The 22861-nt window shown below is 43.9% G+C and overlaps 1 protein-coding gene across 6 annotated transcripts in view; it reads right to left on the bottom strand.

Annotated features, from left to right (window-relative positions):
• LOC123766297 (mechanosensory protein 2) overlaps nt 1-22861 on the bottom strand; it is a 563765-nt gene that overhangs the window by 267546 nt on the left and 273358 nt on the right. Inside the window, exon 1 of one of the 6 annotated variants that reach the window (XM_069321165.1) lies at nt 1719-3644. The exons of the other annotated variants lie outside the window; for them this stretch is intronic. The gene's annotated coding sequence lies outside the window, so the exon portion shown is untranslated. Of the gene's footprint in view, nt 1-1718; nt 3645-22861 lie in introns of those variants that run through there. 6 annotated transcript variants of the gene reach the window in all.

A 22861-nucleotide genomic window follows, 5' to 3' on the forward strand; every position in this document is an offset into this window, starting at 1 on the left:
TCCTTCTCTTCGCCATTAGGCATTATGCAGTCAATTATGTTAACTCCTATGGTATACTTCTTACCTTCTGGCCTTACACCTTATATATAGACTTTCTCTACCACTGTTTTTTTACATGATTTGATAATGGTGTAGGATGAACCGACACGCCGTCACCTCCATTATTTTTTCATGTGTGGGACTGGGTGTCTAATTTTGAACCATGTTATTGAGACTGTGATCTCTTCCTGTTCTTAGAGTAAACTTTAAACCTGTTCTTAGAGTAGGTTCAGAGAAAACTTTACCACTCCTTATTTACTGAAAAGGTCGCGAAAAAGCCCTGTCACCCTCCTTATTCAATGAGGTCGTATGAAAGTCCAACCACTATCCATTTTCTTTGACTTTGCAAGCTCAGCCTATAGCTTTAATTTTACCGCAAAACACAAATATAGATGGCGTTGATTAATGAGACAAGTGTGTGTGTGTGTGTGTGTGTGTGTGTGTGTGTGTGTGTGTGTGTGTGTGTGTGTGTGTGTGTGTGTGTGTGTGTGTGTGTGTGTGTGAGAGAGATGTCATACATCAGTGTTGCATACAAGGAAATGCATGAGAAGAAGCGATAATCAAACAGTGAATACACTCTTAAAACAACTGTTTGAGTACATCAACGTTGATTGCACATCTGGTGTGAATCTCTGCAGCATGATAATAAGGAGCATCAGGTGTGCAATAAGGTGTTCTAGGGTGTAATAAGATGTTCAAGAGAATAATAAGGTGTAGATATATATATATATATATATATATATATATATATATATATATATATATATATATATATATATATATATATTTATATATATATATATATATATATATATATATATATATATACATATATATATATATATATATATATATATATATATATATATACATACATACATACATACACAATGTAGGGGATAGAATCACTCAAATAATTGGACATGAGAGCCTTACTGAAGAGAATCAGTCACATCACCAATTAATTTTAAGACTAATGTTTCTACCAACAAATACATTGATATACAACACATGTGACTAAAGCAAACATGTTTGTCCGCAATAAAACAGCGAATTTAAAGCCATAAATACGTAAAAAACTAAACCATCATAACAAAATACGGGGGAAAAATACTTCTTGTTGAAGCAGCATTTTTGGCTTTGCTTCGCATAAAAAATAATTGGAAAACAAAAAAATTATATATCATCATACTTGTGATGGCAAGATAATTAATGCCTATCTTAGTTAAATTGCAAAATCCATACGTGAATAAAAATCGAATGGTTATAAAAATGTATAATGGCTTTACATGATAGTTTAGTGTTGGGGGCAGTACAGTTATTATCTCCCGTTAATGTTGGAAACATTAAGACAATTCTTCATTGGTCAGATTATCTTCTATTTGGTGGCACTCCTTAGTTCTTACTCTTATCCAAGTGAAAAAAAAAACTTATGTGAAAAACAAACATTAATACGGTTGATATTTTAGGATAAGTCAAAACATACTGAATCAAGTAAATATTTTCGTTCATATATATTTTTGATTTGAAACTATAAATTCACAACTCAAAAATGTAAATTATGATTTAAAATTAAAAAGGATAGTAGTAAGATATATGGATATAATTCTTTTTTCTTTTCCCGGCTTCATAAAAATGATTCAAACCTACACAAGGTGACAATGAGGTCTCATATTTACCCTTTTTGACTCTCTCCGCGAAAAGTTCAGCCTCGTCCACCAGGACCCCAAGACTTGAGTACGTGTGTGAGTGGCTGGCGTCGTTCGCAGGCTGTGTCGGGCACCCCTTCCAACTTGTATCTTTTAGGGGACTTTAAGAGGATCTCGAGGACCTTTCAGAGGCTCTCAAGTGCCTTTTATTAAGGTCCTTTTAGAGTCCCAAGGACTTTTGACCCGTAATGTGAAGCCGTGAAATCTCACGAATTGCGAGAGGATTAACAACGTGTAGGCTTTAAGACCCTGAATGAATCTGATGACTTCGTAGACGTTTCAGGAAGACATTGAAGAGTTTTCGGATTTGTTGTAGATGAAGGTCTTTGAAGGCATGATGGGTCTTGAAAAAGCTATTCTCTTGACGACGGAGGCATACGAAAATTCTCGATTGATATTATTTAATACTTTCCGACGTTTGAGCCTACACAACTGTTTGAGAAGCGCGGATTGACTAGATCAGAACGGCCGATATAACCGTCGATCAACCGGACTGGACTTTGGCATGGTAGTTTATTAGCATAAGAGGATAGCTATGTTGTCCATTTACGTATGTGGGTCGTTCGTGAGCAAGTAACGAGTGCGGTTGTCGTGTGTGTGTATTACAAGTGACAAAATATACAGACTCTGATTATATTATGACGAAGGTTTAGGACTTAACAGGGAAATTTCTAATCTTGATTTTATATTATCAATTAGCTGTGATATATGTTTTCCAACATTGGAAATAGAGCAGAATTATCCTGAGAACATACAATTATCTCACGGTGACAGTTCATGTATCAAATGAAGTTCCTAGCATCATCTACTCCTGATGATCATCTACCCCAGCATCATCTACTCCTTAGATCATCTACCACTGCCTCAAGTAAACTCGGAATAGCTTCAAGGATGAGCTTGCTTCCCAGAAAGTTTTGTTTCCAATATTGTCAGAAATTCTGAAAATTTGGAGTAGATGAGATTCACGACGGAACTGATGCTTTACGGGCGTTACTATTTTCCGTCGTCGTAAATCTGAGATAAAGGTTCTTACATTTGCCTTGAGAACTTTGGTAAATTGATCTCGGATATAATCAGTGATTTATTGCTGCGAGGTCTGACCCACATCACGCTTGTATTTCTCGCTCAGACGTGTATCCAGGATATCTTGGAGCTATAGAAAAGTAATTTACTGCTTGTGAGTAGTGTAGAAGACTTGAACAGCTGCGGTGGTCTACAATGGTCCCTCAATACATCCTTAATAGCTAGTTCCTGACGGTGAGCCTGACACAGGCTGGTCCTCTTCTCTTCAGCTCCCTTCTCCGTGCAGCATCTTTGGCACGAGCAGTTATTTGGCAGTGTTATAACACTTCATGTTATGACACTTTAAAATTGATAGCTGTTGGTTTCTCCGAGAGATACGGACCTGATGTGACTGAAGATGCTTCATTAAGCGGCCACCACTTGCTTACGCGCCCATGACAACACCTAAGTCTTGTTCTTCACACACACACACACACACACAGATATGAGAAGCTCTTATAAGGCCCTGAGAGTGAAAGATTGTCATCAGTGTGTGTTAACGTAACTTTTTATGAAAGTGGTACAACATATATCTATCACAGAAGGATCACAGTTGGTGTCTGACGCTTTTGTTAATGAAATAATTATCGTAAGTCTCTTCCATTTAGTAGTGAAGAAAGACAGACAGGCCAGGTTTGCTAGGCACGTGTAAATGCAACAACGCAAACGGTCGAGTAAATTATATCCACTTACTGCCAAGTGTCTGCAAATGAGGCTTCACATATATACAAAATACTTATGCAGCCAATGGTTGAAAAATTATCTGCACAAAAAGCTTCCTTTGAGAGCCGGTAATAAACGGTAAATTCACATGTCCTGCGATTGAAAATATTCTGTTGATTTTAAAAATGAAAATTCAACCTTTGTTTTACACTGCTTATATACATATACATACATACATATATATTTCTATATATTATATACAGAAAATATATATAAATGCTTGTTCAATTCAGTCATATTATCTCTAGAAAAACTTTTATGATATATATATATATATACAGACGCGTCTGTTTGTCTTTGTATTTCTACACATTGACGCGCCGCGCGCACTCGTTATCTTGCTTGTTACAAAGACACCGATAATCTCATGGCTCCAGAGGGCGCACTGCGAGCCCCCCACACAATGCGCACACCGCAATGCGCACACCGCAATGTGTTCACGTCGATGCGTTCAGCACGTCGCACTAGCCACCACGCAGCGGCAGCTAGGCAGACCAGCCATGGCGGCTTCGGCCCTCACTACGACCTAAAGATGTATTTGCGTTCACTTTGTGACCCACACAGAGGGGCAGGAGGTTCGCTGTGTACTACCCGAAGGCCGCAGGCTGCGTTCACCACTGCTCTCAATGATCCAGCGTAGCCCACACCTCTTCACCTTCTCGGCGCTCGCGAGTCTACAAAAATCCGACCCTTTAAGTCACCTGAGGTGCACGGGTTCTCTTACTCAAGGATCCGTGAGTAACACTCTCACTCCTCCACACGACTGGACCAGCGGGGCCTCGATGGTTCCCTTGGGTTCACCTGAACGCCAGGTGAGGCTCTCCCCTCCGACGTTGGAGGAGATGGTGGAGGAGGAGGAGGAGGAGGAGTGGTGGTGAGAGGAAGAGTGCCAATGGCAGGGCCCGCGCGGGAGGGTTGGCACCGCTCGACTGTGGTGCTCAGTCGCTGTGTTGGTGGTTTAGCTCAGGCCTGCCACCCACCCACCCACCCAGCCGCCCACCCGGCGGCCCTGACCCACCCACGCGGTGGTGATGGTGGTTCCCATACTGTGGTGCCATATTGTGATGTTATCTGGAATCGTTTGTATTCCTGTGACGTTGATATACTGCTGAAATTGCGCTGTGATTTATGTAAATAATAGTTATCACTATCACAGGCCCTAAACATCTCTGAGAGACGGTGCCTACATACTGGTATTATCCCCAGACATAAAACAGCGTAAATAGTGCCTCTTCACAGAGAATGTAGCCAAAACAGACGCCCAAAAATACATACCAATAGCACTAACATCACGCATAAAAATCTTTGAAAGAGTGCTAAGAAGATCACAAAACATATGGCATCACAGCATCAACATAACCCTGGACATCAGGGGTTATATTCCCTCTGCCTCTCTCAACTGCTAGATCACTATGGCATGACTTTGGATGCCGTGGAAGACAACCAAAACGCTGATGTAATACACACTTCGTAAAAGTTTTCAACAAATGTAACCAAGGTCTGGTCTCACACACACAAAAAAGGTTTAGTCACACACACATTGCACGCAAAAAGGAATTACTGACTAAGTAGGAGATGGATCTTTAATTTTCGAACGAACAGAACCAGCAGTGTAATAATTAGCAAAGTAAAATCCGGATCATCTACCATGAAAAGCTCAAGTCCCTCCAGGGTGACTGAGCTTGATCCGATACTTTGTTTAACCCTAATATCGGACACGCTATAGTACCGTATCATCTTGTGCAGAGAACACGAAGATTTTCATAAGAGTACGCAGTATACAGGACACAGCAAACCTCCAAACTGATGTTAATCAGGTCTTTCAAATGACCACATAAAATATCATGATGTTTAATGGAGATAAGTCGCAGCTCCAGAAAACGATGATGTCAAACTGAAACCACATATAATACGCAGTCAAATTCCACTATTGAAAAAAAATACATTGTTTTTTCAATAGTAGGAAAGAATAATGATTTGTGAAAGGAATTATCAGCGAAAAACACCAAGGCATTACGACTATACAGCAAAAAGATCTGGGAATAATCGTGTCGGAAACCTTTCCTTTAAAGAACACACAACACAATGCCTGTCACAACTGCAAGAAAAATGACAGGTTGGATAACGAGAATCTTTCGAACAAATGATGACAGACCAAAGGTGATACTTTTAAGACTAGTGCTTTCTAGGGTGGAATATTGGTACACATAAACAGCCCCATTCAATGCTGGAGGAATTGCTGAACTGGAGAACGTGCGAAGGTCTTTAACTGCACGAATCGATTCATTAAAACAAAAATATTGCGAAAAATTATGGTGTCGATATTAGAGGTAATGGTATAGGTAGTGTTGGCGGAAATTAATGTGGTGGTGTTGGTAGTATGGTGGTGTTGGTTGGGGTAGTGGTGATAGTGATGACCATGGTGATGATAATGGTGGCAGTCATAGTGGTGATGATAGTCGTGACGGAAAGACGTTGGTGATAGTGAAATGGCGGAATTATGTGGGGTTTTTTGGCTATTGTGATGGTAAGTTACAGTAGTGTGTGTGTGTGTGTGTGTGTGTGTGTGTGTGTGTGTGTGTGTGTGTGTGTGTGTGTGTGTGTGTGTGTGTGTGTGTGTGTGTGTGTTTACTAGTTGTGTTTTTGCGGGGGTTGAGCTTTGCTCTTTCGGCCCGCCTCTCAACTGTCAATCAACTGTTTACTAACTACTTTTTTTTTTTTTTCCACACCACACACACACACACACCACAGGAAGCAGCCCGTGACAGCTGACTAACTCCCAGGTACCTATTTACTGCTAGGTAACAGAGGCATTCAGGGTGAAAGAAACTTTGCCCATTTGTTTCTGCCTCGTGCGGGAATCGAACCCGCGCCACAGAATTACGAGTCCTGCGCGCTACCCACCAGGCTACGAGGCCCCCCACCAGGCTACGAGGCCCCTGTGTGTGTGTGTGTGTGTGTGTGTGTGTGTGTGTGTGTGTGTGTGTGTGTGTGTGTGTGTGTGTGTAATTACCTAAGTGTAGTTACAGGATGAGAGCTACGCTCGTGGTGTCCCGTCTCCCCAGCACTCTTTGTCATATACCGCTTTGAAACTACTGATTTAGAGTGTGTGTTTGTGTGTGTACTCACCAAGTTGTGCTTGCTGGGGGTTGAGCTCTGGCTCTTTGGTCTCGCCTCTAAACTGTGTGTGTGTGTGTGTGACGTCAGATGCCTTCTCCCTTTATTACTCATTATCCGAGCTTGTCCCTCCCCTCATCAGATCAGCAGTTTCCCTCACTATCTCATTACCTCTCCCTTTTGATCGCACGCTCATATCGCCTCCGGAGTTGGCGTCTCTTGTGTAGGTGTCAGAACTGGCCAACATGTACACCTCGAGGAGTACACACGTGTCTACATGGACATGCGTTCATGATGGCTAACCCCCCTCCTCCCCCATCCCTTCCCACCACACACGTCATCATATCTCTCATCATTTCTTATTGATCGTAAACCATATTATCTCTTGTTATTTATTTTTTCCTTTATATTATTTTTATTTCATTTGCCTGCGTCTACCCTTTGTTATGTCTCATATTATGCTCAGAGTCTTATTGACCCAAGGTCACTTTAACTGGTGCTTCACAGTCTTACTGACCCAAGGTCACTTTAACTGGTGCTTCACAGTCTTACTGACCCAAGGTCACTTTAACTGGTGCTTCACAGTCTTACTGACCCAAGGTCACTTTAACTGGTGCTTCACAGTCTTATTGACCCAAGGTCACTTTAACTGGTGCTTCACAGTCTTACTGACCCAAGGTCACTTTAACTGGTGCTTCACAGTCTTACTGACCAAGGTCACTTTAACTGGTGCTTCACAGTCTTACTGACCCAAGGTCACTTTAACTGGTGCTTCACAGTCTTACTGACCCAAGGTTACCTAAACGTCTAAAATGATCTTCCCTGCCTCAACTCTACACAGAAGCCGTCTTGTCGAATCGGCTCGGCCCAACATGAACCTCAGCCCTGGCTTCGTTTCTGTTGACTCTTCCCTCTCACGGTGCATACTCTAACGCTCCAACCTTCTTAACAAACGTGATCTAACTTAGCTTTTTCCCCGCTAAGATCTCTTTCGTTCCTAGACGCTTTATCTTCGTCATTAGGCTTCTTGCAGTTTTCTTGTAATTTTATTTGTACGTTTCTATTTTTTTCTTATTTATACTCTTTATCCTATTCTTCTTCTTCTTCCTCTTTTCTTACCTTACTTTTGCTCTTTCATTTACATTACCTGATTTTTTGTTATCTTTTTACCTTTTTACCTTTTTTCTTTTCTTACCTTTGTCACCAGGGTGAAAGATACTCTGCCCATTTGTTTCTGCCTCTGCCGGGGATCGAACCCGGGCCCCTAAGGCTCCAGAGCGCTGTCCATTCAGCCACGAGGCCCCTTATGTGTGTGTATGTGTGTGTGTATGTGTGTGTGTGTGTGTATGTGTGTGTGTGTGTGTGTGTGTGTGTGTGTGTGTGTGTGTGTGTGTGTGTGTGTGTGTGTGTGTGTGTGACTGGTTATCGTATAAATTTTCCCTTGTTTAGTCGTTCTGAGAGAAAACCCAATCACCAGACAATCCATTTTCATTACTGACAGCCGCTCCCACGTAATGATGTCAGTATATCGGTGACAAACCTGTCCTCGATGTCAGTACATTACTGACAAACTTGACAGTTATAGCCTGCAGTCCACACCTGCCACTGCTGAAGTCAATATTACAATTAAATAAATCATCCACCTTTAAATCAATTAACCAATCAACTAGTTTTAAATCATATTTCATAGATTAAATTTAATTATTGGAAAAAAGTAATTTTTAATATACTTGTAATTCATTTGTCTTAGTTAACTTCATCAAAACAATGTTCTTCTTCTTCAGTTATGAAATTTACCCATTAGGGTGTTCCACTAACCTATTATTATTCGTTCCAGCACAGAGCCTGTAGCGTTTGAAATTGGGAAAAAACTCCTAACCTATTGAGGCTGACACCCATTAGTCTAAGTGGGAGCCGGTCGGCCGAGCGACCAGCACACTGGACTTGTGATCCTGTGGTCCCGGGTTCGATCCCGGGCGCCGGCGAGAAACAATGGGTAGAGTTTCTTTCACCCTATGCCCCTGTTACCTAGCAGTAAAATAGGTACCTGGGTGTTAGTCAGCTGTCACGGGCTGCTTCCTGGGGGTGGAGGCCTGGTCGAGGACCGGGCCGCGGGGACACTAAAAAAAAAAAGCCCCGAAATCATCTCAAGATAACCTCAAGATAAGAGTCCAAACAGAGGTAATTTACCTCCTCTAAAGCAACTTAATTTGGGCCCCTGGTGCCCCTAGCATCCAAAACCACCCGCAATAACCGTCGAGACGGGCCGAGTTTAAGGACCTCTTACCAAATACTAAGAGTGAGTGACCCTTCACTCACCTCTAAGGATGAGTGACCCTTCAGAAGGGTCACTCACTCACCCTTCTGAAGATGTAGTAATAAATACGAAAGTACTTAAGGAAATTCCTGTTTTAATTCTTCCTCCGTGGTTTGACACTCACTTTTTTTCATCACGTGTTAATTTTCGTGATTTACGCGCACACACACACACACACATTATATATATTATATATATATATATATATATATATATATATATATATATATATATATATATATATATATATATATATATATATATATATATATATGTCGTACCTAGTAGCCAGAACGCACTTCTCAGCCTACTATGCAAGGCCCGATTTGCCTAATAAGCCAAGTTTTCATGAATTAATTGTTTTTCGACTACCTAACCTAACCTAACCTAACCTAACCTAACTTTTTCAGCTACCTTACCTAACCTAACCTATAAAGATAGGTTAGGTTAGGTTAGGTAGGGTTGGTTAGGTTCGGTCATATATCTACGTTAATTTGAACTCCAATAAAAAAAAATTGACCTCATACATAATGAAATGGGTAGCTTTATCATTTCATAAGAAAAAAATTAGAGAAAATATATTAATTCAGGAAAACTTGGCTTATTAGGCAAATCGGGCCTTGCATAGTAGGCTGAAAAGTGCGTTCTGGCTACTAGGTACGACATATATATATATATATAATGTGTGTGTGTGTACTCACCTGGTTGGGGTTCCAGGGGTTGAGCTCTGGCTCTTTGGTCCCGCCTCTCAACTGTCAATCAACTGGTGTATAGATTCCTGAGCCTACTGGGATCTATCAAATCTACATTTGAAACTTTGTATGGAGTCAGCCTCCACCACATCACTACTTAATTCATTCCACTTGATAAGTACTCTGACACTGAAAAAAATTCTAATGTCTCTGTGGTTTTCCTGAGAACTAAGTTTCCACCTGTGTGTCCCCTTGTTCGAGTTCCACCCGTGTTAAAGAGTTTGTCTTTGTCCATCCTGTCAATTCCCCTTAGTATTTTGTAGGTGGTTATCATGTCCCCTCTTACTCTTCTATTTTGCAGGGATGAGAGGTTCAGCTCCCTTGGCCTTTCCTCGTAGCTCATACCTCTCAGTTCCGGGACTAGTCTGGTGGCATTCCTCTGAATCTTCTCTAACTTTGTCTTGTGTTTAACTAGGTATGGATTCCAGGCTGGAACTGCATACTCCAGGATTTTTCTTACATAAGTGGTATACAAGGTTCTGAACGATTCCTTACACAAGTTCATAAAGGCAGTTATTATGTTGGCCAGTCTAGCATATACCGCTGATGATATCTTTTTGATGTGGGCCTCTGGGGGACAGGTTCGGTGTGATATCAACCCTCAGATCTTTCTCTATTTGACGCTTGCAAGATATCACCACCCAGATGGTACATTGTGTGCAGCCTTCTGTTCCCTTCGCCTAATTTCATTACTTTACACTTTTCTGAGTTGAACTTTAGTAGCCATTTTCTAGACCATTCCACAAGTTTGTCCAGGTCGTCCTGTAGTCTATGCCTTGATTTTTCTCATAATTTGTGCATCAACAGCCAACATGTGTGTGTGTTTGTAATTTCAAAAGCACGTGACCTTTAGATTTCAATCAACCGCAGCGAAACAATGGAACAAATAAACAAATGCCTACGAAATCCGAAATATTTTTTTTCTTTTTATTTTTATCCTTTTACTTGAGAATCTCTTTTATCTCTCACTTTCTCTCTCCCTAAGTCAATACAAGCTGATCCAACAAACAGTCGCCCCCCTGGCGTACTGGAGAACGATATCCCCCCTCCCCCTCTTGAGATATTGACATATTTCACAAGTTTGCCCTGACAACGTTTTCTGTGCTTGCCTCTAAATTATCGAAGTTCACTCTTAAACTTTATCGTCTATTCGCCCCCTCACCCATGCAAGTCCTTCGCATATGTATTCTTTGTTTATCTGGCTCCATATTTCTGTTTCTCCCTTTGGTCCATATACGTTACCGAGTTACTTCTTTACACCTACAGCTTCTCTCTCACTCTGTCTGTCTGTCTGTCTGTCTGTCTGTCTCTCTCTCTCAGATTCAGCAACCTGACTTACTTTCACAGAGAACACACATCTCACTGGACCAACACACAAGAGTAATCAGGAACTACGCACTTTTAGTCTTTATTTTTTTGTCTTGACATCTAAAATCGTTTATCAACTGAGTTTATATGTGTTTCGGAGGGTGGGTATTGGAAGGTGGTGGAGGGGGGTGGGGGGGGGGAGGAGGCAGAGGAAAGGAGGGTGAGAAGTAGAGCCTCTACAGGAGGGAAGGGTGTGAAGTAGAGCCTCTACAGGAGGGAAGGGTGTGAGGTAGAGCCTCTACAGGAGGAAAGGGTGTGAGGTAGAGCCTCTACAGGAGGGAAGGGTGTGAGGTAGAGCCTCTACAGGAGGGAAGGAAGGGTGTGAGGTAGAGCCTCTACAGGAGGGATGGGTGTGAGGTAGAGCTTCTAGAGGGAAGGGTGTGAGGTAGAGCCTCTACAAGAGGGAAGGGTGAGAGGTAGAGCCTCTACAAGAGGGAAGGGTGTGAGGTAGAGCTTCTAGAGGGAAGGGTGTGAGGTAGAGCCTCTACAGGAAGGAAGGGTGTAGGGTAGAGCCTCTACAAGAGGGAAGGGTGAGAGGTAGAGCCTCTACAAGAGGGAAGGGTGTGAGGTAGAGCTTCTAGAGGGAAGGGTGTGAGGTAGAGCCTCTTCAGGAAGGAAGGGTGTAGGGTAGAGCCTCTACAAGAGGGAAGGGTGAGAGGTAGAGCCTCTACAAGAGGGAAGGGTGTGAGGTAGAGCTTCTAGAGGGAAGGGTGTGAGGTAGAGCCTCTACAGGAAGGAAGGGTGTGAGGTAGAGCCTCTTCAGGAAGGAAGGGTGTGAGGTAGAGCCTCTACAGGAAGGAAGGGTGTGAGGTAGAGCCTCTACAGGAGGGAAGGATGTGAGGTAGAGCCTCTTCAGGAAGGAAGGGTGTGAGGTAGAGCCTCTACAGGAGGGAAGGGTGTGAGGTAGAGCCTCTTCAGGAAGGAAGGGTGTGAGGTAGAGCCTCTACAGTGACGCGAACACGTACAAATCCGGATTAAAACACACACAAATCCTCATCTAAATGAAAACACAGAAATTCAGACAAAACAAATAGTACACAAATTCGGACTGAACATAGTAAAAAATAAATCCTGACCAATCATGTACAAATATTACGGCCAAAAACAAGTACACTAAGCACGTGGTGGGACGTGTATATTAATACAACCTCACGGAACATACACACTCCTGGAATACAGTACATTAGTATGTTTGTAACACGCGACAGATTTAGGTAGCCTTGTGTGAGGTTTATGTTGACGTTAGGTATATTTTCCCCAGGATATACTCCAGATATACTCCAGAACCGTGTGTGTGCAACGTCCACACGGCTGTAATTGAGTTTCCTGGAATATTTACATGAGCTAAGTGTGTTTGGTATAATGTATTACAGCGGATAATATGTTTCGTGCTTAACAAACCAAAAATATAATATACATCCAGGAAAAGTTTCGCTTTTCTCGTGAGCATACGTCGATGACTTATGAAATCTAATCTTGCAACGTTGAGGAAGTAATATGTATATTCCGTAATACACATTGCGTATTTTGCTCATGTATGTGTGTATGTATGTTATATATGTTAAACTGTACGTAATTTTAGTATACTCGTGTTCTCCATACAAGTGTATATTCATGAATATGTCACGGTGTTGATGGTAGAAGGTGTTTACGTAGGATGGAATATAGCCATAATAAAATTAGCAATTGTAAACAAATTGTAAAAATGCTATTTTTGACGAAGGCGAACTTCATCATCCCTGGTGCCAGAAGATTATATGTTTACGAACAGGAATGTATTAGTCTAGTGGGAGAGGAAGAGGAGAAGGAAGTGGTTGGGGAGGGATACGCCAAGGGGCTCCATTAAAGCCCTACCGGATGTAAATCGACTGGTGACTTGAGATGGGGTCAGTTGGAGGAGGGGGGAAGCAAGGCAAGCAGGAGGGTGAAGCAAGGCAAGCAGGAGGGTGAAGCAAGGCAAGCAGGAGGGGGAAGCAAGGCAAGCAGGAGGGGAAAGCAAGGCAAGCAGGAGGGGGAAGCAAGACAAGCAGGAGGGGGGAAGCAAGGCAAGCAGGAGGGGGAAGCAAGGCAAGCAGGAGGGGGAAGCAAGGCAAGCAGGAGGGGGAAGCAAGGCAAGCAGGGGGCAGAAGCAAGACAAGCAGGAGGCAGAAGCAAGACAAGCAGGAGGCAGAAGCAAGACAAGCAGGGGGCAGAAGCAAGACAAGCAGGAGGGGGGAAGCAAGGCAAGCAGGAGGGGGAAGCAAGGCAAGCAGGAGGGGGAAGCAAGGCAAGCAGGGGGCAGAAGCAAGACAAGCAGGGGGCAGAAGCAAGACAAGCAGGAGGCAGAAGCAAGACAAGCAGGAGGCAGAAGCAAGACAAGCAGGGGGCAGAAGCAAGACAAGCAGGAGGCAGAAGCAAGACAAGCAGGGGGCAGAAGCAAGACAAGCAGGAGGGGGGAAGCAAGGCAAGCAGGAGGGGGAAGCAAGGCAAGCAGGAGGGGGAAGCAAGGCAAGCAGGGGGCAGAAGCAAGACAAGCAGGAGGCAGAAGCAAGACAAGCAGGAGGGGGGAAGCAAGGCAAGCAGGAGGGGGAAGCAAGGCAAGCAGGAGGGGGAAGCAAGGCAAGCAGGGGGCAGAAGCAAGACAAGCAGGAGGCAGAAGCAAGACAAGCAGGAGGCAGAAGCAAGACAAGCAGGAGGGGGGAAGCAAGGCAAGCAGGAGGGGGAAGCAAGGCAAGCAGGAGGGGGAAGCAAGGCAAGCAGGGGGCAGAAGCAAGACAAGCAGGAGGCAGAAGCAAGACAAGCAGGAGGCAGAAGCAAGACAAGCAGGAGGGGAAGCAAGACAAGCAGGGGGCAGAAGCAAGACAAGCAGGAGGCAGAAGCAAGACAAGCAGGGGGCAGAAGCAAGACAAGCAGGGGGCAGAAGCAAGACAAGCAGGAGGCAGAAGCAAGACAAGCAGGGGGCAGAAGCAAGACAAGCAGGAGGCAGAAGCAAGACAAGCAGGAGGCAGAAGCAAGACAAGCAGGAGGCAGAAGCAAGACAAGCAGGAGGGGAAGCAAGACAAGCAGGAGGGGAAGCAAGACAAGCAGGGGGCAGAAGCAAGACAAGCAGGAGGGGGAAGCAAGACAAGCAGGGGGCAGAAGCAAGACAAGCAGGAGGCAGAAGCAAGACAAGCAGGAGGCAGAAGCAAGACAAGCAGGGGGCAGAAGCAAGACAAGCAGGGGGCAGAAGCAAGACAAGCAGGAGGCAGAAGCAAGACAAGCAGGGGGCAGAAGCAAGGCAAGCAGGAGGCAGAAGCAAGACAAGCAGGAGGCAGAAGCAAGACAAGCAGGAGGCAGAAGCAAGACAAGCAGGAGGGGAAGCAAGACAAGCAGGAGGGGAAGCAAGACAAGCAGGAGGCAGAAGCAAGACAAGCAGGAGGGGAAGCAAGACAAGCAGGGGGCAGAAGCAAGACAAGCAGGAGGGGGAAGCAAGACAAGCAGGGGGCAGAAGCAAGACAAGCAGGAGGCAGAAGCAAGACAAGCAGGAGGGGAAGCAAGACAAGCAGGAGGGGAAGCAAGACAAGCAGGGGGCAGAAGCAAGACAAGCAGGGGGCAGAAGCAAGACAAGCAGGGGGCAGAAGCAAGACAAGCAGGAGGGGAAGCAAGACAAGCAGGAGGGGAAGCAAGACAAGCAGGAGGCAGAAGCAAGACAAGCAGGAGGGGGAAGCAAGGCAAGCAGGAGGGGGAAGCAAGACAAGCAGGAGGGGAAGCAAGACAAGCAGGAGGGGAAGCAAGACAAGCAGGGGGCAGAAGCAAGACAAGCAGGGGGCAGAAGCAAGACAAGCAGGAGGCAGAAGCAAGACAAGCAGGAGGGGGGAAGCAAGACAAGCAGGAGGCAGAAGCAAGACAAGCAGGAGGCAGAAGCAAGACAAGCAGGGGGCAGAAGCAAGACAAGCAGGAGGGGAAGCAAGACAAGCAGGAGGGGGGAAGCAAGACAAGCAGGAGGCAGAAGCAAGACAAGCAGGAGGGGAAGCAAGACAAGCAGGAGGGGGGAAGCAAGACAAGCAGGAGGCAGAAGCAAGACAAGCAGGAGGCAGAAGCAAGACAAGCAGGAGGGGGGAAGCAAGGCAAGCAGGAGGCAGAAGCAAGACAAGCAGGAGGCAGAAGCAAGACAAGCAGGGGGCAGAAGCAAGACAAGCAGGAGGGGAAGCAAGACAAGCAGGAGGCAGAAGCAAGACAAGCAGGAGGCAGAAGCAAGACAAGCAGGAGGGGGGAAGCAAGGCAAGCAGGAGGCAGAAGCAAGACAAGCAGGAGGCAGAAGCAAGACAAGCAGGGGGCAGAAGCAAGACAAGCAGGAGGCAGAAGCAAGACAAGCAGGAGGCAGAAGCAAGACAAGCAGGGGGCAGAAGCAAGACAAGCAGGAGGCAGAAGCAAGACAAGCAGGAGGCAGAAGCAAGACAAGCAGGGGGCAGAAGCAAGACAAGCAGGGGGCAGAAGCAAGACAAGCAGGAGGCAGAAGCAAGACAAGCAGGGGGCAGAAGCAAGACAAGCAGGAGGCAGAAGCAAGACAAGCAGGAGGCAGAAGCAAGACAAGCAGGGGGCAGAAGCAAGACAAGCAGGAGGCAGAAGCAAGACAAGCAGGAGGCAGAAGCAAGACAAGCAGGGGGCTGAAGCAAGACAAGCAGGAGGCAGAAGCAAGACAAGCAGGGGCAGAAGCAAGACAAGCAGGGGGCTGAAGCAAGACAAGCAGGGGGCAGAAGCAAGACAAGCAGGAGGCAGAAGCAAGACAAGCAGGGGGCTGAAGCAAGACAAGCAGGGGGCAGAAGCAAGACAAGCAGGAGGCAGCAGCAAGACAAGCAGGAGGCAGAAGCAAGACAAGCAGGGGCAGAAGCAAGACAAGCAGGGGGCAGAAGCAAGACAAGCAGGAGGCAGAAGCAAGACAAGCAGGAGGCAGAAGCAAGACAAGCAGGGGGCAGACAGAGGAGGTAGCGATGAGTCACAATAACGTGGCTGAAGTATGTTGACCAATCCACGCACTAGAAAATGAAGGGACGACGACGTTTCGGTCCGTCTCACAATCGACTTGAGAATGGTCCCGGACGGACCGAAACGTCGTCGTCCCTTCATTTTCTAGTGAGTGGGCTGGTCAAGGTAATGACTAGTAGACTTGAAGAGGAGGAACAGGTGGATACAGCAACGATGTCTATTTTGTTGACAGGAGGATGGGAGGAGAGAGAAAAATGAAGAGGATTACAAAAATAATACGGATGGAAAGGAATAAGAAAGAATAAGGAAAAGCTGATAAAAGGTGGTGGTTAATTCATGAATAATTTATCTATCTCCGTAACGACAAGACCATTCGAGTAACATAGTCATGAATCATAGGAGGTTTGAAGTGGCACGACTTAGGTAGATAAATGAACTCACTTAGTCTGTCTCATATCCTTTAGTTAGAACGGGGGCTTTACAAGCTTCCATCAACTGCCCTTCAGATATTCTCAGCGTACAACCCCTCCTCAGCAACAGCTGAACAGTGATAAGCGTGTTTTTACAACTTGTGTCTGAAGAATCGAGTTATTACCTCTTACATAACTATATTCTGATCCTTTTTAAATTATTTCTTTTAAAATTATACTGATGATATAAAAAAATTGGTTTACTGAGAATTATATAAACTATATATAAATGTAGTATTTATCCTTGTAAATTGATGTAAATATGATCTTTATATTGTATATTATTTAATAAAGAAAAAAATAAATTCTTGGACCCCGCCTTTCTAACCGATCTCTCGATCTATCTCCATTATGTCTACTACATATATTCTCTCTAACACTTACGCGCGCGCGCGCACACACACACACCTGGGGGTTAAGTGTGTGTGTGTGTACACACACACACACACACACACACACACACACACACACACACACATACACACACATAGCTCGTAACAGATGTCTTAACCCCCAGGTACCAATTTACTGTTAGGTGAACAGGTACATCAGGTGAAAGAAACGCTATCCATTTGTTTCTGACACGGCCAGGAATCGAACTCGGGCCCCTGAGGACTACGACCCCCGAATGCTGTCCACTCAGCCGCGAGGCCCCGTAGTGTGGTGAACTTACAGTAGTGGAGGATCCTCATCCCCTAATCCTCTACCACAGGGAGCTTTACCCCTCCTCACAAGTCTCCCCCCCCCCTCACCCTCCTCCCTCCCCTCTCCCTCCTTCCATCCTCTTCCCTAAACTTCCATTTAGTTTTACTTCATCCTCCCATTCCGTTCTCTCTTGGTTTCCTCTCCCGTCCCTCTCTCTCTCTCCCTCCCCCGCCAAACAGCCCAATTCCATGATAACATTTGGTATTTAAATCGTTTGTTTCCATTCCGTGAGCGGCTCTAAATTGCCTCAGCTTCCAGGGGCTTCGCTGGACGCAGCTCTGCTAATTACCTTTTCCAGCTGTGCTACTGTTTACCAATAATGTCGCGAGGGATCAAAGATCGCAGTAAGTGTGTTGGAGTGTGGTGTTAGCGTTGCTACGCTCGCTTACAACCCGACACACTTATCTACACCCTTTCCCCTTCTTTCCCCTTTCCTCTATCACCTCTCCCTGTCTCTCATTCAGTCCCCTTTTCCTCTAGTTCCATCTACGCTGCACAAAATCACTATTTCCACTAATAAGGTGTTATGGTTTGTTATGATAAGCGTACGAAATACATCTTGCTATGAAAAGTAGCAGCTGACAAAAATCAACGCTTTGTATAGTTGGGTTGGTTAGGTTAGGTAGGTTGCTTGGGTGTGTGTGTGTTTCTGGCTCGGTTAGGACGTGGAATTTTGTATGTTGTGGCAAACATAAACCTTGTAGCCTTGTGCTGCTCATCTCTCAACACATAATTGCTACACCACAGACTGGCCTCTCTCTCTCCCCACCACTGATCTCCGCCTGCCTCTCCTCCACCACTGTCTCTCCACCACTGTCCTCCGCCTGCCTCTCCACCACTGTCCTCCGCCTACCTCTCCACCACTGCCTCTCCACCACTGCCTCTCCACCACTGCCTCTCCACCACTGCCTCTCCACCACTGCCTCTCCACCACTGCCCTCCAGTTTAAAACAATTACACTATAAAAGCTGGAAGTAAAATTTGCATAATTGTGATAAAGAAGCCGCATCAGGAGGGCGTATAATTCCTGTTCAAAGGTCACACAGGTAGGAGGTGTTCCTTAACGAGCGTGTATTAAGGGCCATTAAGAGTGGGCGCACTGTAACATAAGCAATATACTGAAATACGAACTTCAGATAAATAGCACCATCTTGAACAACTAATGATAACCGTCTTACTTTTTGTATTACATTTTATTAAGACATGAAAGCTAAAATATGTAATTTAAAATTACTGAATTCCTGAATAAGGGAGTTAACAAATTAGACGAGAGTATACTATACTATATATATATATATATATATATATATATATATATATATATATATATATATATATATATATATATATATATATATATATATATATATATATAAACATTTAGTCAATATTTATGTCTGTGTCTGTGTGTGTGTGTGGGGGGGGGGGGGGGGGAGGCATTAGCTGACGGCCCTCCATTACATCGAAATGTGATGGTTACCGACGAGATGAGAGAGAGGGAGAGGTGGGAGGGTCAGCGGAAGAGGTAATGGCAGGCAAAAAATTTAGGGGAAAGAAGAGAGAGAGAGAGAGAGAGAGAGAGAGAGAGAGAGAGAGAGAGAGAGAGAGAGAGAGAGAGAGAGAGAGAGAGAGAGAGAGAGAGAGAGAGAGAGAGAGAGAGCATGCAAAAGGTGTCCATAAATGGCTAAATGAAAAGGATGCTAAGTGGTTAGCCGGATTCGAGTCTATAGAGGTGTTTGCGGGTAAAGGGGAGAGAGAGAGAGGGAGAGGGTAGGATCAAAGCCGCGAAGAAGAGAATGTTTACGAATAGGTTGAAAGCAGTGGGGATTATTTATAGGGAAATTATGGGTGAGGAAGGCGGGTATGCGAAGAGATGGAAGTGGGTACAAGAGGGTACGGAAGCGTCTATCAGAAAATGATTTAAGACAAGTCTTGGGATTTAAAAATGGGAAAGAGGTAACTCCCCAAAAATCAAACTTTGCTAAAACAAAGCTGTTTTCCTTAACACACACACAGGCCTTTAATTACCTACCCATCCCCACTCCTTAGCCCTCATCTCTCTAAAGTACCCCCTCCCTACACTCCCACCTAACAAACCTAAATCCCAAACATCTCAGTGTAATCGCCACCTCCTGATCGCCGTGGTAGCTAGCGGTGCCACCCCCAATTTGCAGTTAAAATCAGAACAGTGTCGAGACACCGTCGGTACCTTTCCTTTGTGTTCCACCAGCACCTCCATCGATAGTGAAGATGGTACTGCTGTTGGTGAAGTGTGATTACGAGGAAAGGTCTAGGGTTAGGGTGAATGACGATGCAAACAGGTAAACAAAAAAAAAACGGAAGATAAACAGAAAAACAAGTTTAGAGCCAAATTTGGGGGTTCCCGGGAACCGCCGGGTATCCCCGAGTATTCCTTCCACTATGTGTGCGCATGCATACATTGCACACGCACACAATAATATATATATATATATATATATATATATATATATATATATATATATATATATATATATATATATATATATATGTGTATATATATGTATATATATATATATATATATATATATATATAATATATATATATATATATATAATATATATATATATATATATAATATATATATATATATATATATATATATATATATATATATATATATATATATATATATATATATATATATATATATAAACACTGGCACTGCATATATATTTTCCCTTATATACATTTTTGTATAATACTTGATGCAAGGGCCGTCGTGGGACTGCAACAATGCACAAACCCCCCCACACATCCCATCTCCAGCAAGCCAACAATGCCTATCGTTCTCTCCTGCACTCCGTTCAAGACAAAAACATTCATAATCCTTCATTATTCCTTGAGCTGACAGGAGATGCAACGCCCCCTCCTCCCCCCTTGCAACACGCCCGGCTGTGGTTACCGTCCGTATTCTGCCATTGTTCACACAGAAAGGACCGGAAACCCCCCCTTTTTTGTAGGAGGGAGGAGGTGTCCCTCCAGAGGTTATAATACCTCTCCAACACCCAGCGCTTCGGGTCGGTGTGATGACTCGTCTCTGGGAGGAAAGGAAGGGAAGGGATTGTTGGGGTTGAGTAGATGGAGAGGGAAGAGGTGGATATAAGAGGAGCTCATGGGATAGGGGATAGACGAAGGAGGCGGCGTAGGGCGAGGGAGCGGGATAGGGGCTAATAGTTAAGGCTCGAAGCCGCAGAGATGTTAAGATATACATTAGTCTATATAGGACATAAATGATTTATATCTACAGGCGTGGCTGTAGATATAAATCTGGTAGGTTAGTACTAATAGGTAAGCACTGATGAATGATGAAGGGGCAGCAGCAACAACTCGGACCATCATTGCTCCAGACCATCGGGATATCGAGAATAATAATAATATTTGCGCACAATGACATGTTCGCGAATTTCAACTTTCGCGAGGGCGAGCGCCAGAACAAAGAATGAAGAGACAGACAAATAACCCGATAACCACAACGATGGTTGCACATGCAAGCTTGCACGTGTATAAATATCTGCAACATGTCAAGTATTAATATCTGAGTTCACTGTTAATACCGATTCATGCAGCAGTAAAGGCCACATGTTCTGATTTTCAAGCATTGTTAACTTAGTGTAAATCTGATTTTCACGCATCGAAAACGTAAGATTGTAAAAAAAAAATGAGAAATTACAGTATTGTCGTATATTCTAAGTTATTATACCTCAGTAGATAACTGAAAATTCACAATGGAAATACAAGAACATGATATATATATATGTAGGATATCTATGAGAAAATGTTGAGGCGATTGAATGGGATCGAACTCTCTCTCCATGACTCCACATGGATGCGTGTGCATTGTTCTAGCAGTCTACAAGAGAAAGGTATGCAATAAGAGAGTGAGCAGCATTCAGATGCAAATACATACATAACAACACTACACACACATAAAAGATTAGCACATCAACATAGTGGAGCAGCATAATTAGCATAGCCGTGTAATTAGCATAGGAGTTTAATCAGTATATCAGTAATATGGCTGTAATTAGCAGTCATCTCTGACTAAAAAAATTACATTCAAATTAGACAAATATCCAATTTATACAATTTGACAGAGTTTCCGGTTAGCAATTGGAAACCGGTTTAATTAAAGCATGTTGTGAGTATGGCGTCGCAGTTGGCAACCTGTCTCGTTAAAACGTATGAATTTGTTACACAACATTATCATCTGATTTGTATAGTATGTTGCAGTTATATTTGGAGGAAATTTATGTAAAAGCAATTATTGATTTATATATACTCAAATTGAAATATTCTACACATAATTATATCGGGTATATGTATAATATATTCATATATTATACATATATATGAGTTATATTCATATATTATATATCACATAATAAATTAAAATCTACGCTTCCTGATAACCAAAGTGGTTTTACACTAGTAACTATGCAGGCTAGTTCGGCCTTGTGTACATGCAGGAGGCTGAACACAAGGTACCATCTGGGAGGTGAAATTCAGCAAGTGTCAAATAAAGCGAAAGATCTGGAAGTTGATATCACACCGAACCCAGAAGCCCACATCAAAAGGATATCATCAGCGGCATATGCTAGACTGGCCAAGTTAAGAACTGCCTTTAGAAACTCGTGTAAGGAATCATTCAGAACCTTCTGTACCACTTATGTCAGACCAATCCTGGAATATGCAGCTCCACCTCCAAGAGTCGAGATTCCAGAATTTTGCTCAGTTATGCACCTTACCCCATCTCTGGCACCTTCCTCAACCATCTACCACCTAATGTAATCCATTCTAACCCTCACCTACCCCCCCCCTTCACCTCAAACAAACCTCCTCTCTTCATCACCAAATATTCCCTCAATCATTTCTCCATATCCACTTACCCATCTCCCCGACCCCATTACTCACCTCCTCCACCCGCCTCTCTCTCACCCACCTGCAACACCTACCCTCACCCACCTGCAACACCTACCCTCACCCACCTGCAACACCTACCCTCACCCACCTCCCCGGACGCGCTATCTTGCACTTCACCCGTTCACTGAGAGCTTCAGACATATAAATACCCCGTGTATATCTCCGCTGCCTCTCTGACGATGCTAGAGGGAGAAGGGGAAGATGGAGAAGGGATAATGGAAGGTAAAGGAGGAGGGGAAAGCAAAGAGAGAGGTGGGAGGGGAGGGGAAGGAGGGGGAAGGTAAGATCGAGAAATGTGGGGGATGGGAGGAAGGTAAGGAGAGTGCTAATGGAAGGGAAAGAGGGGCTATTCTTTCATCTATATTTATATACTTTGCTGGAACGACCCGAACTCCCTATTTCCCAGTAATGTATGGCTCTCGTGCCGTTCTTTTAGGGTACGACTTTTAGGTTTTAGTGCATGGTATTTGAGCCATTCTTTTAGAGTCTCGATCTTACGTTTTGCAGGACAGATTTGGACTCACTCCTTTAAGATAATGGAGATAACGTTTTAGTTTATTATCTAAGTCGTTCCGTCAAATATTAATCATATTTCACAATTTTTCTTCTCCGGATCCGGTCTTAAGAAAGTGTTAGGCTTCAACAAACGTGACTCCAGATATTTAATTTAATATTATGGTTCTTTTTTTCGG

This window comes from Procambarus clarkii, chromosome 9 (genome assembly GCF_040958095.1).
Source record: "Procambarus clarkii isolate CNS0578487 chromosome 9, FALCON_Pclarkii_2.0, whole genome shotgun sequence".
Taxonomy (NCBI): domain Eukaryota; kingdom Metazoa; phylum Arthropoda; class Malacostraca; order Decapoda; family Cambaridae; genus Procambarus; species Procambarus clarkii.